At 44.4% G+C, this 12,895-nt stretch overlaps 1 protein-coding gene and 1 long non-coding RNA gene across 2 annotated transcripts in view; one reads left to right on the top strand and one right to left on the bottom strand.

Annotated features, from left to right (window-relative positions):
* LOC138153886 (uncharacterized) overlaps window positions 1-5,563 on the top strand; it is a 49,318-nt gene extending 43,755 nt beyond the window's left edge. Inside the window, exon 4 of the long non-coding RNA XR_011166492.1 lies at window positions 5,339-5,563. This is a non-coding gene — a long non-coding RNA (uncharacterized lncRNA). The remainder of the gene's footprint in view (window positions 1-5,338) is intronic.
* LRRC38 (leucine rich repeat containing 38) overlaps window positions 1-12,895 on the bottom strand; it is a 49,140-nt gene that overhangs the window by 9,330 nt on the left and 26,915 nt on the right. The window lies entirely within an intron of this gene.

Below are 12,895 nucleotides of genomic sequence, written 5' to 3'. Positions count from 1 at the left end.
CTTCTCTTCTCTTCTCTTCTCTTCTCTTCTCTTCTCTTCTCTTCTCTGTCTCTCTCTCTGTCTCTCTCTCTCTGTCTCTGTCTCTCTCTGTCTCTGTCTCTCTCTCTCTCTCTCTCTCTCTCTGTCTCTCTCTCTCTCTCTGTCTCTCTCTCTGTCTCTCTCTCTCTCTCATTGCCTCATTTGTAAAATGCAGCTAATAAGGGCACCAACCTCACAAGGATGTTATAATGATCAAATGAGATAATATATTTTGCAAATCTTTTTTTATTTTTATGTTTGGAGGGCAATTGGGGTTAAGTGACTTGCCCAAGGTCACACGGCTAGTTTTTGTGTTAAGTCTGAGGCCGCATTTGAACTCAGGTCCTCCTGACTCCAGGACCGGTGCTCTATTCACTGCACCACCTAGCGGCCCTATTTTGCAAACTTTAAAGTGAAAAGTAGAGATGTTTGTTATTAGTAGTAGTTAAAAAAGGCCTTTATATACTGCTTATTTGATTCTCACACTAACCTTGCAAGATTAGTCCTGAAGGTAAGATCACCCCCATTTTTCGTACAAATGAGCCCAGAAAGGTTAAGTGATTCCCCCATAGTCACACAGCTAGTGAGTAGTGGAAGCACACTCCAAACCCAGGTTGAAGAAGGTGGAGATGCTGCTAATCCCAGTTATAGATTAAACTCCAAATGGCTTTCATTTGATTTCAACCTTAATTTAGTCCTCATCTACTCAGCTCCCCAGGGCCAAGTGGGGACAAGCAGGGCTGGGGAGGTCAAGCTCAGAGACGCAACCAGCTGTATCTGTACCTGGGGCAAATTCAGATCTGGGAAGGCATCTGGCAGTACTGGAGGTGGGGCCTAGAAGGATAAAGCTGTGATAAGACACCAGGGCTGCTGAGCTGAAGGCCTAGGAATCCAAATGAGGGAAGAAAGAGCCCCCCTCCATGCTGGTGTCCTGGAGTGAAGCCCTGCCTGCCCTGTGCCAGTCAGAGCTCTAGTTACCCTTACCCCATCAGAATGCCCGGCCCTGCCTCTGGCCTATCCCATGGTCCAAGCCCTGGAGACACTCCAGTCTCTCTCCTATTGCTGAAGAGGTCACACTTATCCAGCCTAGGTTTCCTGAGAAACACTCCCCTCCCCCCAAAGGTTATTTCTAGATTGCCTGGGTTTTCCATTGAAATGGCCACCTGCTCAATTCCAGCTTGTTTGCCCTCTGTCTCTCACAGCAACAATCTATCTGGCTGAGCCAAACATTGAAATGCATTTGCCGTCCCTGAACACACACTAAGTGTTGAGCAAGGCTGAGCTACAGCAGAAGCCTGACTAGGATCTAATATTCTTATATGAGAGAGAATCTAAATTCAGATTACCCTGAGCTGACTGTAAGGAAAGACAGGAGCTTGCTTTCTATTTCCCTTTCTGCTTACACACTCAATCAATCAATGAATCAGTCAATCCACAAACACCCAGGGGACACCTCCTATGATGCTGGGTAATGGGCCAGGGGCTGGGGATCCAAAGACAAATAGGAAACAATGCCTGTCCTCAAGGAGACTGCGGATGTGTGTACAGGGAAACCCTTCCAAGGTTTATATGGGCAGATCGAGTCAAAAAACCATTTAGTAGGTACTTACTATGGGCCAGACCCGGTACTGAGCACTGAGAATGCAAGCAGAAGCAAAGACAGTCCCTGGCCTCAAGGATGTATGTGTGTAAATGTGTGTGTGTCTATACTGTAGGCACACAGCATATACATGTGTGTATGTGTGTGTGTATACTGTACACATACATCTATATAGCACATGCAGGTGTATGTATGTCTATACTGTATACACACGTGGTACACATGTGTGCGTGTATGTATACACACATAGCACACACATGTATGTATATGTGCTATATATGTATCTATATAGTATATCCATGTGTGTATATACAAAATTTCTCCAAATAAGTTTATGGACATGAAACTGGGCCCAGGACTAGCAGTCAGGGTCACACTCACATCCAGTAAATGACAATGAGACCCAAAGCATGTGTAGGAACACAGGCCATTTAGAGCTGGAAGAAACTGGGGCCCAGAAGTAACTCGCTCAAGGTCACACAGGTCCTAAGTGGCAAAGTCAGGACTGGAGCCCTGGTCTTCTGCCTCCCTGCCCAGTCCTATTTCTGCTGTGCTGGACCTGTGGCAAACCCAAGCAGGGAAACCCTTCAAAGGCTTACATTGGTAGATCAAGTCAAAAGGGCTCTAAGTACTTAGTATGGGCCAGACACTGTGCTAAGCACTGGAAATGGAAATAGAAGCAAAAAACAGCTCCTGCCCTCAAGAAGCTTACATTCTAATGGGGGAGGACAATACATAAAATGAAGCTGGACGGGGGTGGGAGGAGATTGTGGGGGAGGAAGAAGTTTGGAGAGTCAGGAGTGAGACCCCAGAGGAATGAAGGAGTAAATATGGCTACCTGGGCAGCCATCTTCAAACGGACATTATGGGAGGAACCGAGCCATCAGAAGAGTGTAGGGGTGGAGTGGTCTCAGGGGGAGATGGCTGCTGGGAAAGATGGAACTTCTGGTCAAAAAGCCGACTGGATCATGGAAGAGAAAGCAGTGTCAAGCGTCAGGAGTGGAGCCCAGAGAGGAAGGAAGAGGAGAGAATATGGCTGGCTTGGACATTTCCTTAACATGGGGGTTTCAAGAAGAATTGACCAACCAGAAAAAGGGGGTAGAGTGATCCTCCAGAGGGAGCAATGTTAGCAAAGAAAAAAGATGAACTTCAAAGTTCTTTGTAAACCTCGGAGCATTCTATGGATGTGAATTATGATTAAGATTTCACGTTGGTTCAAAGTCTTCGTTGAGTTGCTGGCTACTAAACACAGTGATTCATTTATTAGGTGGTGTTTAAATACATTTATGTCATTTGATCCTCACAACCACCCAATGAAGTAGGGAGGGAATGTTCTAATCATTCCCATTTGATACTTCCCAGGCATTTCTAAGCTCTGATGCTTCCCCTCTGGCCCTTTTCTCCCACCACCAGAATGTGGACTCTGCTTCTAATACATTGGGCTTTGACAGCTGAACTTTCTATTAGTTTTGCCTAGAACTTGGCTATAACACCACTTTCTGGCCAGCTTCAAACTGTACCCCCTACACTTCTCTGACCACTGGGGCTTGGGTTCCCAGTTCTGTGACCTTGGGCTCTGACAAATAAGCTGTGGTGCAGGGGTTCGGCTTGGAGCCAGGAAGACCCGAGTTTAAATCCAGCCTGAGACGTTTACCAGTTGTGTGACTGTGGGCAAGTCACTTAACTTTTGTCTGCCTCAGTTTCCTCATATGTAAAATGAAGATAATAATGGCACCTACATCCCAGGGTAATTGTAAGTATAAAAATGGCATATTTGTAAGGTTCTTTGTAAACCTTAAGGCATTATATAAATGCAATTACCATTATTGGGCCGCTAGGTGGCGCAGTGAATCTGGGTCTGGAGTCAGGAAGACTTGGCCTCAGACAGTAGCTGTATGACCTTGGGCAAGTCACTTCACCCCATTTGCCTCAGTTTCCTCATCTGTCAAATGAGCTATAGAAGGAAATGTCAAACCATTCCAGTATCTTGGCCAAGAAAACCTCCAATAGGGTCATAAAGAGTTGGATACAACTGAAAAATGACTGAACAACAAATTACTACTATTGTTTTTATTATCATCTTGCTAGGAACTAGGTCACCATGCCTCTATTCTGCCAAACATGTAACTGCCCTTTGACTTTCCAATTCTAGTTCGTCTTTATGTGTTATCTTCTCCTATTAGACCGTAAGCCTTTTGAGGGCAGGGACTGTCTTGCTTGCTTGTTTTTGAATCCTTAGTGCTTAGCACACTTTTTAGCCATAGTAAATAGTAAATTACTTTTCATTCGTTCATTCATTCGTTTGTTCGTTCGTTCACTCATTCATTCATTCAGTTACGGATATGAAAATGGAGGGGATTAGAGTCCAATATCACAGAGGCAGAGAGTTTTAGAATCCAGGTTTGACTGCAGGAGCCTTCTGACTATAAACAAGCATGATGTTTTTTCTTCTAGATTACAGGATCTTAACTTTTCTTGGGGCTTGAACCCCTTTGGTTGTCTGGTATATCCAATGGACCCTTTGCTCAAAATAATATTTGTTAGCCAAATTCATAACTGAAGAAACTGTGAAATTTTAATTTTCAGTTCATTCGCTTTTTCAGTCATGTCTGACTCTTTGTGACCCTATTTGGGGGTTTTCCTGGCAGAGATAACAGAAAGGTTTGCTATTTGCTTCTTCAGCTCATTTAACAGATGAGGAAACTGAGGCAAACAGGGTTAAGTGACTTGCCAAGGGTCACATAGCTAGTGTCTAAGGCCAGATTTAAACTCAGATCTTCCTGACTCCAGGTCTGGAGATCTATCTGCTGTGCCACTGAAGATACAATTTTTTTTTTCCTATCCAAGTTCACAGAAACCATGAAATTAAGATCTGATCCAACTCCCTCCTTTTACTGGAGAAAATTGGGGCCCAGAGAATCACAGAATCACAAACCATTAGAGACAGAAGGGAACTGAGATCACCTCATCCAATCTTCTCATTTTATAGATGAGAGAGTAAGTGATCAGTCCAAGTCAAGAAGCATTTATTAAAGGCTTACTATGTGCCAGCCACTGTACCAGGTATTGGGGGTACAAATACAAGTAAAAGAAAGCCAGTGCCTGCCCTGGCTTTCAGGGAGCTTACATCCTAATGGGGGAAGACAAAGCCTGTAGAAAAGAAGTGACCAGGAAACTGAATTTTGTTCTGTGGTGGGAGAAAGTGGGATAGAGGGTGAGGAAAGAGGTACTCTGGCCTGGTGTAATGGGAATGCAAATTTGGAAGATCTTCCCTGCCCCTAGGCTAAAATGCACCTGAAGCCTGGGGAGGGAGGCTTGTTTTTCAGTAGATACTTCTTGATTGGCCAGTGAGTCAATAAGGTTGTTACATTCTCTGAGCCAGGAGAAGGCTATATAAGCCCTGACGTGTAGCTTTGTTTTGGGACTCACTTTGAGAAGTGTTCTGTGATTTGATCTGAATTCTGGGAAGCCGTTGTTGAGAGTCCCCCGGCTTTGAAAAACCCAGACGTGGAAACCCAGATGTTGACTGGGTATGGATGTAATGGTTGGACAGTTTGGAAAGCTGTCTACTTGATCTGTTAATGTCTTGATAATTCTGTCTGTATATTTTGAAGTTTGGGGTGCTGACCTTTTTCCCCTGAACAAGGTAAACGATATATGTCTGACTGATTAAAGTAAGCTTGTTAACCCATTTTGAGTTGCTTTCCTTTAACAAAGCAGATCCAAGAACCTGTATGGGCAGCAAACCCTGAGGATGCGCTTGGGGTACACCTGGCCACTGCAGTGAAGTCTGGAGAATAAAGGGTGGCTGCTCTGGCCCCTACTCAAAATGGAGACCTCTAAGTTCACCAATGGAAGAATGGGGCCACAGAGGTGGAAGGACAAGGCAGCTGAAGGATGGTGGAGAAATGTGGAGAGTTAAGGCTGGCCCCAGGCCACAGAAGTAATAAATAACAAAATCTCTTTAAATGGCGGGGTCAGACATCATCTTCCTAACTGAAGGCTCTGTCTCTGCCTACAGAGCTCAAGGGTGGTCCTTCCAACCATACCCCTCCCCTCCTCTGTTCATCTTCTGTTCAGAAGAGCTATCTCCCTTCTGACCCCGGTTCCATATTTAATGTGGTGGAGGGAGGGATGGCACAAGTATCCTGAAGGGACCTGTTAGCCACCCGACATGATAAAGCTTGGCTTCCCATCTAAGGCTTTCTCAGAATTCTGCCTCTTCACTCTGAGTCCCATCTCCCCTTGACTAATGACTTCACGGAAGCAGCTGACACCCAAGCCTGAGAGGACTGAATATTTGCCATTCTGAAATAGAGAATGATACAGAGGATGAGAGATTAAGATGAATCTCCATTTGGCCTGCTCCTTGCCAATGCGAAGTCCTGTGGGGACAGACTTCCCTTCACCTTGGGGTAAAAGGTTCTCTCTGGGGTGTGTCCACTGCTTTGGGGGTCCCTAGAACAGGCTACCCTTTCACCAAAGCTCAAGTGGCTTTGTAAACACTGGTCAAGATTCCCACTGGTTGTTTCAGAACCTAGGAATTTGAGCAGGAAGGCCTCTAAGGAGGCCGCCTAGTCTAACCTTCATTTTACAGGTGAGGAAACTGAGGCTCACAGAGTTTAAGTGATTTGCCTAAGGTTTTGTTAGAAAAAATTGTCTGTTAGGAATTTTTTTTTCGCCAGACATTAAACGTAAATCTGTCTCTTTATACTTGCTACCCATTACTGCAGTTCTATCTTCTAGGGGCCAATGGGCAAGCCTCATCTCTTCTGGGACAGCCTGTCAAATGCTTGATAGTGGCTATGGAGTGCCCCTGGAACATCCAACAAGCATTTAATAAACACCTATTATGTGTAAGTCATGGGATTAGTACTGGGGATACAAAGATAAGGAAAAAACAGTCCCTGCCCTCAAGGAGCTTACATTCTGTTAGGGTATACAAACCACAGACACAGACAGCATATATGTGCTAATCTGAGGAGGTGATACAGAGCCCTAACAATTAGGAGCCATTTTCTATAAGAGTTGATCTATGAACTGAACCCTGAAGGAAGCTAGGAATTCTAAGAGGGGGTGATAAGGAAGGCATGCATTCCAGGCAGAGGTCACAGAGACCGGAGGCAGGGAGGTGGGGCAAAGCATTCAGGGCTCAGTCAAGTCTACCTTCCTTCTGCCCCGAGAAGGACCGATAGGGCAGATTCCCCTCCCTGGCCCCTGGTATGGGCTTCACAAGCCCAAGCAGGAGTCTGATTCTGCTTCCAGCCTCTCCTTTGCTTCTGAACTCAGGTGATGCAGCAAGTACTTATAAAACACCCCGGATTATTCTTCATGGTGAACATCTCACCCAAGAGGAAGCAGGAAAAAACAAAAAAACAAAAACCAAACTGTCAATGTGATGTCTTTTCAGTCTGTAGTCTGACTGTCATGTGTCCTATCCCAATTTCATTCATTCAAGGGATCGCAGATGCTTTGGGGAAGGGGATTGAAAGATGATCTAGTTCAACCCCTTTATTTTTCAAAGGAGAAAATTGATGCCCAGGGAGGTTAACTCACTTCCTCAAGGTCAGAGAGGGAGAATGTAGCAGAGGAAGGAATTGAGTCTAGGTCCTTTGACATGAAATTCAGCAGGCTTACCTTATAGTGCCCCAACCTTTGTACATACATACAGGATGTCTAAGGGCAGCTGGGTAAGGCCATGGATACAGTCAGTGCAAGGCTGGGAATCAGAAAGATTCACCTTCATGAGTTCAAATCCCACCTCAGATAGTTATTAGCTGTGTGACCCTGGGCAAGTCATTTAACACTGTTTGCCTCAGTTTCCTTATTTGTAAAATGGGTTGGAGAAGGAAATGGCAAACCACGCTGGTTGGTGTCTTTGCCAAAAAAAAACAAACCCAAATGGGATCACGAAGAATTGGACGTGGCTGAAATGATTAAAGAACACAAATTAATAGGATGTATAGAAGGAATAAGAGTCTTTATAGGGGGACCCCTGAAGAGGCTATAATGGGAATTGCTGAGGGAACAAGAGGAAGAGAAAGGATGGTGAGGCCAAGAAGCTGGAGATACTGAGGGAGGAACTGAGCCTGGGTGGAAGGACTGAGGAAGGGGGACTCCAAAGTAGATGAAATAAGGAAGAGTCAGAGATCAAGAGAACCAAAAGGAGTAACAAAGCCTCACCCTTTCTGAGCCTCAGTTTCCTCATTTGCAAAATGAGGAGACAGAACTGTCTTTATAATCTTTTCTGTCATTCTCATCAGTTCTTTTTTCAGTCGTGTCTGACTCTCCATGGCCTTATTTGGGGTTTTCTTGGCAGAGACACTGGAGTGGTTTATCATTTCCTTCTGTAGCTCATTTGACAGATGAGGAAACTGAGGCAAATAGGGTGAAGTGACTTGCCCAGGGTCACACAGCTAGTGAGTTGTCTGAGGCCAGATTTGAACTCAGGGAGATGAGTCTTCCTGACTCCAGACCTTGCACTATTCACTCTGAGACCTAGCTTCCCTCCCTATTAATTTCATCAATCAATAAACCATTATGAAGTTCCCACTGTATGGCAGAGCACTGTGCTAGGAGCCAGGAGAGAGGCAAAGTTTAACAGGGACCCTCTCTGCTCCTGAAGGAATTACAGTTTAGCAAATTTACAGAATGCTAGTTCAGGATGGGATCAACGAAGGAACTGTAGACTCAATTATATGAACATTAGCCCATACCAGCAGAACAACCATATCTAATCCAGCCTCCAAAATGGGCAGACTTTTCCTCCTTACTACCTGGATTTCTTTTGTTTGTTTATTTGTTTTTGTTGTTTTTTTTTTCTTTTTGGAAGGCAGGGCAATTGGGGTTAAGTGACTTGCCCAAGGTTACACAGCTAGTAAGTGTTAAGTGTCTGAGGCCATATTTGAACTCTGATCCTCCTGACTTCATGGCCGGTGCTCTATTCACTGCGATAGCTAGCTGCGCCCCTACCCGGATTTCATTCAGACTGTAACAGCTCTTTGGGAAGACTCAGACTGCAAAGAGCTGTATTTTTTTCCCAGCCTGAGTGACAGGATGAGTGGAGTGCTGGGCCTGAAATCAGGAAGATCTGAGTTCAAATCCAGCCTCAGACACTGCCTAGATGTGTGACCCTGGGCAAGACACTTAACCTCTGTATGCCTCAGTTCCCTCATTTATAAAATAGAGACAATAAAAGCACCTACCTATCTCTCACAGTTGTTGTGAGGATCAAATGAGATAAAATATGTAAAGTTCTTTGCAAATCTTAAAGTGCTGTCATCATCATTATTATTGAAGAAGCTAATGTGAGATCAGGATTAGAAAGTGGCATTTTGGGTTTTTTTTTTTGGAGGGGGGAAGGTAGGGCAGTTGGGGTTAGGTGACCTGCCCAAGATCACACGGCTATTTTTTTTTGTGTTGTGTCTGAGGCCAAATTTGAACTCAGGTCCTCCTGACTCCAGAGCCAGTGCTCTATTCACTGCACCACCTAGCAGTCCTGAGGGTGGCATTTTTCTCTTGCAAGTATGAGTTCTGTGGAGCATCTGGAGAGGAAAGAGCACGGGGAGAAAGGAGACAAGAAAGGTGGCCAAGTAGGGCCATGACTCACAGAATATCAGTGTGGCTGTTCCCTTCTTCCGACCAAAGCCTCCTAGCAAGGCCATGAGAGTTAAAAATTTAAGAGACTAGTGGGAAGATTAAAAAAAATCATAGGCCCTCGCTCAGGTGGCCTGAAATTCTGAGAGAAAACAGAATGGTGGAAGTGGGAGTCCTCAGCACCACCCCCTGCCTTACTTCAGAGGGTAGGGGGCACCCACTCCTAAGCATATCCTTTTATTCATTTAAAGGCCACATCTGACTGATCTAATCTGATTTCTCTAAACACCTTTAAATCTGTCCTAGATTTTTTTGTGTGTCAACATTCAGGACCAGGGCAGGGGACAGCTCCAGAATTCCTATAGGAGAGTCTGATCTTTCCAAGATTCTTCACTACACTGTCCTAAGTCATTCAGAGGTTTCATAATTATGCGTGCAAGAACAGAATTACTAAAGATTATGAGGCCTTTTAAAATCTGCCTCATCAGACATGAACCTAATGTGATGACCCCTAAGGTTAAAAAAGAATCCTAGATTTAAAACTGGAAGGGACCTTTGAAGTCATCCGATTCAATCCTCTCCCTTGACAGGAATGGAAACTGAGGGTCAGACCTGAGGCTTGCCAAATATTTCCCAGTAAGTCCACATGGCATGGCAGAAGGACCATGGGATTTGGAGTCAGGACTAGGGTTCAAATCCTAGTTCTGCTATGTATTGCTTGTGTGGGTTTGGTCTCAGTTTCCTTATCAAAAAAATAGTTTAGACTCATTGACCTCTTGGAGCCTGAATGCATGTCTCCTAATTCCATTATATCATAAGGTGCTGCTTTTTTGCCTCAGTTCTCTCTACTGCAAAGGACAACTTGGTAAGGCGGCATCTGAGAGGGAGGTCTCAGTGCCAGGGAGAAGAGCCATCAGTAAAATAGGCTTGTGATTCCCAAGAGTGCTAACCTTCATTCACTGAAGCCTCTTTCATTAAACACCCACTGTTAAATTCAGAAGGCATAAAAAGCCTCCATCAATGCTAAGATGTACTCAACCAGAGGATACTTTCTCTGATTAAGACACTGACTTCTGTTCAGTGAAAGAGTCAGCTGCCTCATCAAGAACAAGATCCATCTTTAGCACTGACACTGTGTAGAGAAACCAAGTCAGAGAGCCAAAACTAGGTAGGGCAGCTGATGTGAGACAGAATAACTAGGCTTTATTCTTAGGGTTCTCTCGATGTTCCTCCCTTACTCAAGAAACTTACATGGCTCCCTTCTTCTAGGACAAAGTACCAACTCCTTGCCTCTGCCTTTCAGAATCTTTTAGCTGCATCTTTCCAGGCTCAGCTCAGACACTGCCTCCTACCCTTCATATTCCTGAGTACCTCTATTGTTAGTGACTCTCCCAACCCACAATTACCTTGTATTTACTTTGTATATACTTAGCTCTGACTTATTGGTGTAACAATAATAGATAGAATTTATTTTAGCACTTCCAAGTTTGGAAAATGTGTTACATAGACTCACTAATTTGATCCTCGCAAGAACCCTATGAGGTAGTTGTTGTTATCATCCCCATTTTACAGACAACAAAACTGAGGCTGAGGGAGGTGAAGTTATTTGCCCAGGGCTCACAGAGCTGCTAAGTGTCTGAGATGGGATTTGAACTCAGGCCTTTCAGGCTTCATGTTTAACATTGGTAGTCATTGCACCACCTAGTACCAATATAAGTGTAAAAATTATATCTCCTCCACTACAATGGGAACTTTTTCAGGGTAAGGACTATTTATTTGAGGAGGCCCTACCTAACCTAATGACTGAGCCATAGGAGGCTTTTTTCCTAAAGGCTTGACTTGAATTGATTAATCTGCCTTCTATATTATCAACAACATCCCTTCAGCATCTGCTGTGAGGCATTAGAGAGTAGTAGAGAGTGCCAGGCTTAGAGTCAGCCAGTCCTGGGTTCAAATCCTACCTCTGACATTTATTGGTGCAGGACCCCAGGGTCTCCATTTTCCATCCTTGTGCCTCCAGAAACTCAGTAGAATTTAGCTGTTAAGTCAAGAATGAGTTGCAATCCAGGAGTGGCTAGTGGCACAGTGAATAGAGCACCGACCCTGGAGTCAAATCTGGCCTCAGACACTTAACACTTACTAGGCGTGTGACCTTGGGCAAGTCACTTAACCCCAACTGCCCTGCCTTCCCCCTCCAAAAAGAAAAAAAAAAGAGTTGCAATCTGCATTTGTGGAGAGAGATTCCACACTGGGCAGTCTTCATGGTCACGAAGTACAGATCCTTCTTGTATTTGTGTTAAGAATGAGCAAAAATGAAGAATACAAAGAAACATGGGAGGACACACAAAGTGATGAACACACGATCAGAACGGCGACATACATTGAGGTCTAACAAAGAGTTCTTGAGAGCAAGGAGCAAAATCATTTGGTGATGGGGTGGGACTCTATTTTGTCCCAAACTCCCCCCCACTCCCCGCCGTGGATGGCATGAGCATCCTTCTGATCTCCCAACTTCACAAACTTGGAACCATCTTTGACCCTTTCCTCTCTCCCTCATCCAAACAATTGCCAAGTCTTGTCAATTTTGTTTCCACAATATCTGTGACATATTTTTTTCTTCTCTCCTTTCATGTAGCTTTATTCCAGAGTTCAGCCCATCACTACCTTTTAGCTGAATTAATGGCAAATAGTCCCTTAATTGGTATCTTTGCCTCCAGTCTCTCCCTTCTCCAATCCATTCTCCACACAGCTTCCAAATAGATTTTTCCTAAAATAGATCCAATCTCTCTCTCTCTCTCTCTCTCTCTCTCTCTCTCTCTCTCTCTCTCTCTCTCTCTCTCTCTCTCTCTCTCTCTCTCTCTCCCCCCTCCTTTTTCTCAAAAATTATCAATGGCTCCCTATTGCCTTTATGTTAAAAATACAAAATCTCCAGTCTGGAATTTAAAACCCTTCACAGTCTGATTGCCACCTACCTTTCTAGTCTCATTTCATATTTTTCCACATATTCTGTAGTCAGACTGTTCTACTGGCTGTTTTCTGCAAACAACATTTCATCTCCCACCTCCAAGATTTTGAACAAGTAGTATCCTTGTCTAAAATGTTCTCTCTTCTCCCTGCTGCCTTGTAGACACCTGGTCTTCTGTCAAAGCAGAGCTCAGAGGTCTCTTCATACATCAGGCCTTTTCTGATCCTCTCAGTTTTTGGCACTCTCTCCCATTGGAAATGACTTTTATTACTAACTGTTACATTCAATGTATTCTTCTCCACTTCTGGAGGAACAGGGCTGTTTTATTTCTGTCTTTGTAGCCCTAGCCACCAGCCAAGTGCTGTGAATATTGTGGTCACTTAATAAATGTTTGCTGACTTGAATTTACAAACCAAACACCATCTGGCAGTGACTTTATATGAATCCAAGTAGCAAAGTATAGTAATAGGATAGGACAGGACAGGAGATAGGATAAGACAGGTTAGGATAGAATGGGATGGGCTAGGCTAGGACAGGACAGGTCAGAGCAGGACAGGTTAGAAAAGGATGGGGTGGGATAGGATAAGGTTAGGATGAGTTAGGATGGGATAGGGGAGGTAGGGTAGGATAGGACAGGGTAGGGTAGGACAGGATAGAGTAGGGGAAGGGAGGGGAGGGGAGGGCAGGGGAGAGAAGGGAAGAGGAGAGTGGGGTAG

The sequence above is a fragment of the Petaurus breviceps genome, unplaced genomic scaffold (genome assembly GCF_028583685.1).
Source record: "Petaurus breviceps papuanus isolate PSGF00001 unplaced genomic scaffold, PetGlider_PUasm1.0 91041, whole genome shotgun sequence".
NCBI lineage: Eukaryota > Metazoa > Chordata > Mammalia > Diprotodontia > Petauridae > Petaurus > Petaurus breviceps.
The sequence above is the reverse complement of the archived record's forward strand: the minus strand, read 5'-3'. Positions and strand labels throughout refer to the sequence as shown.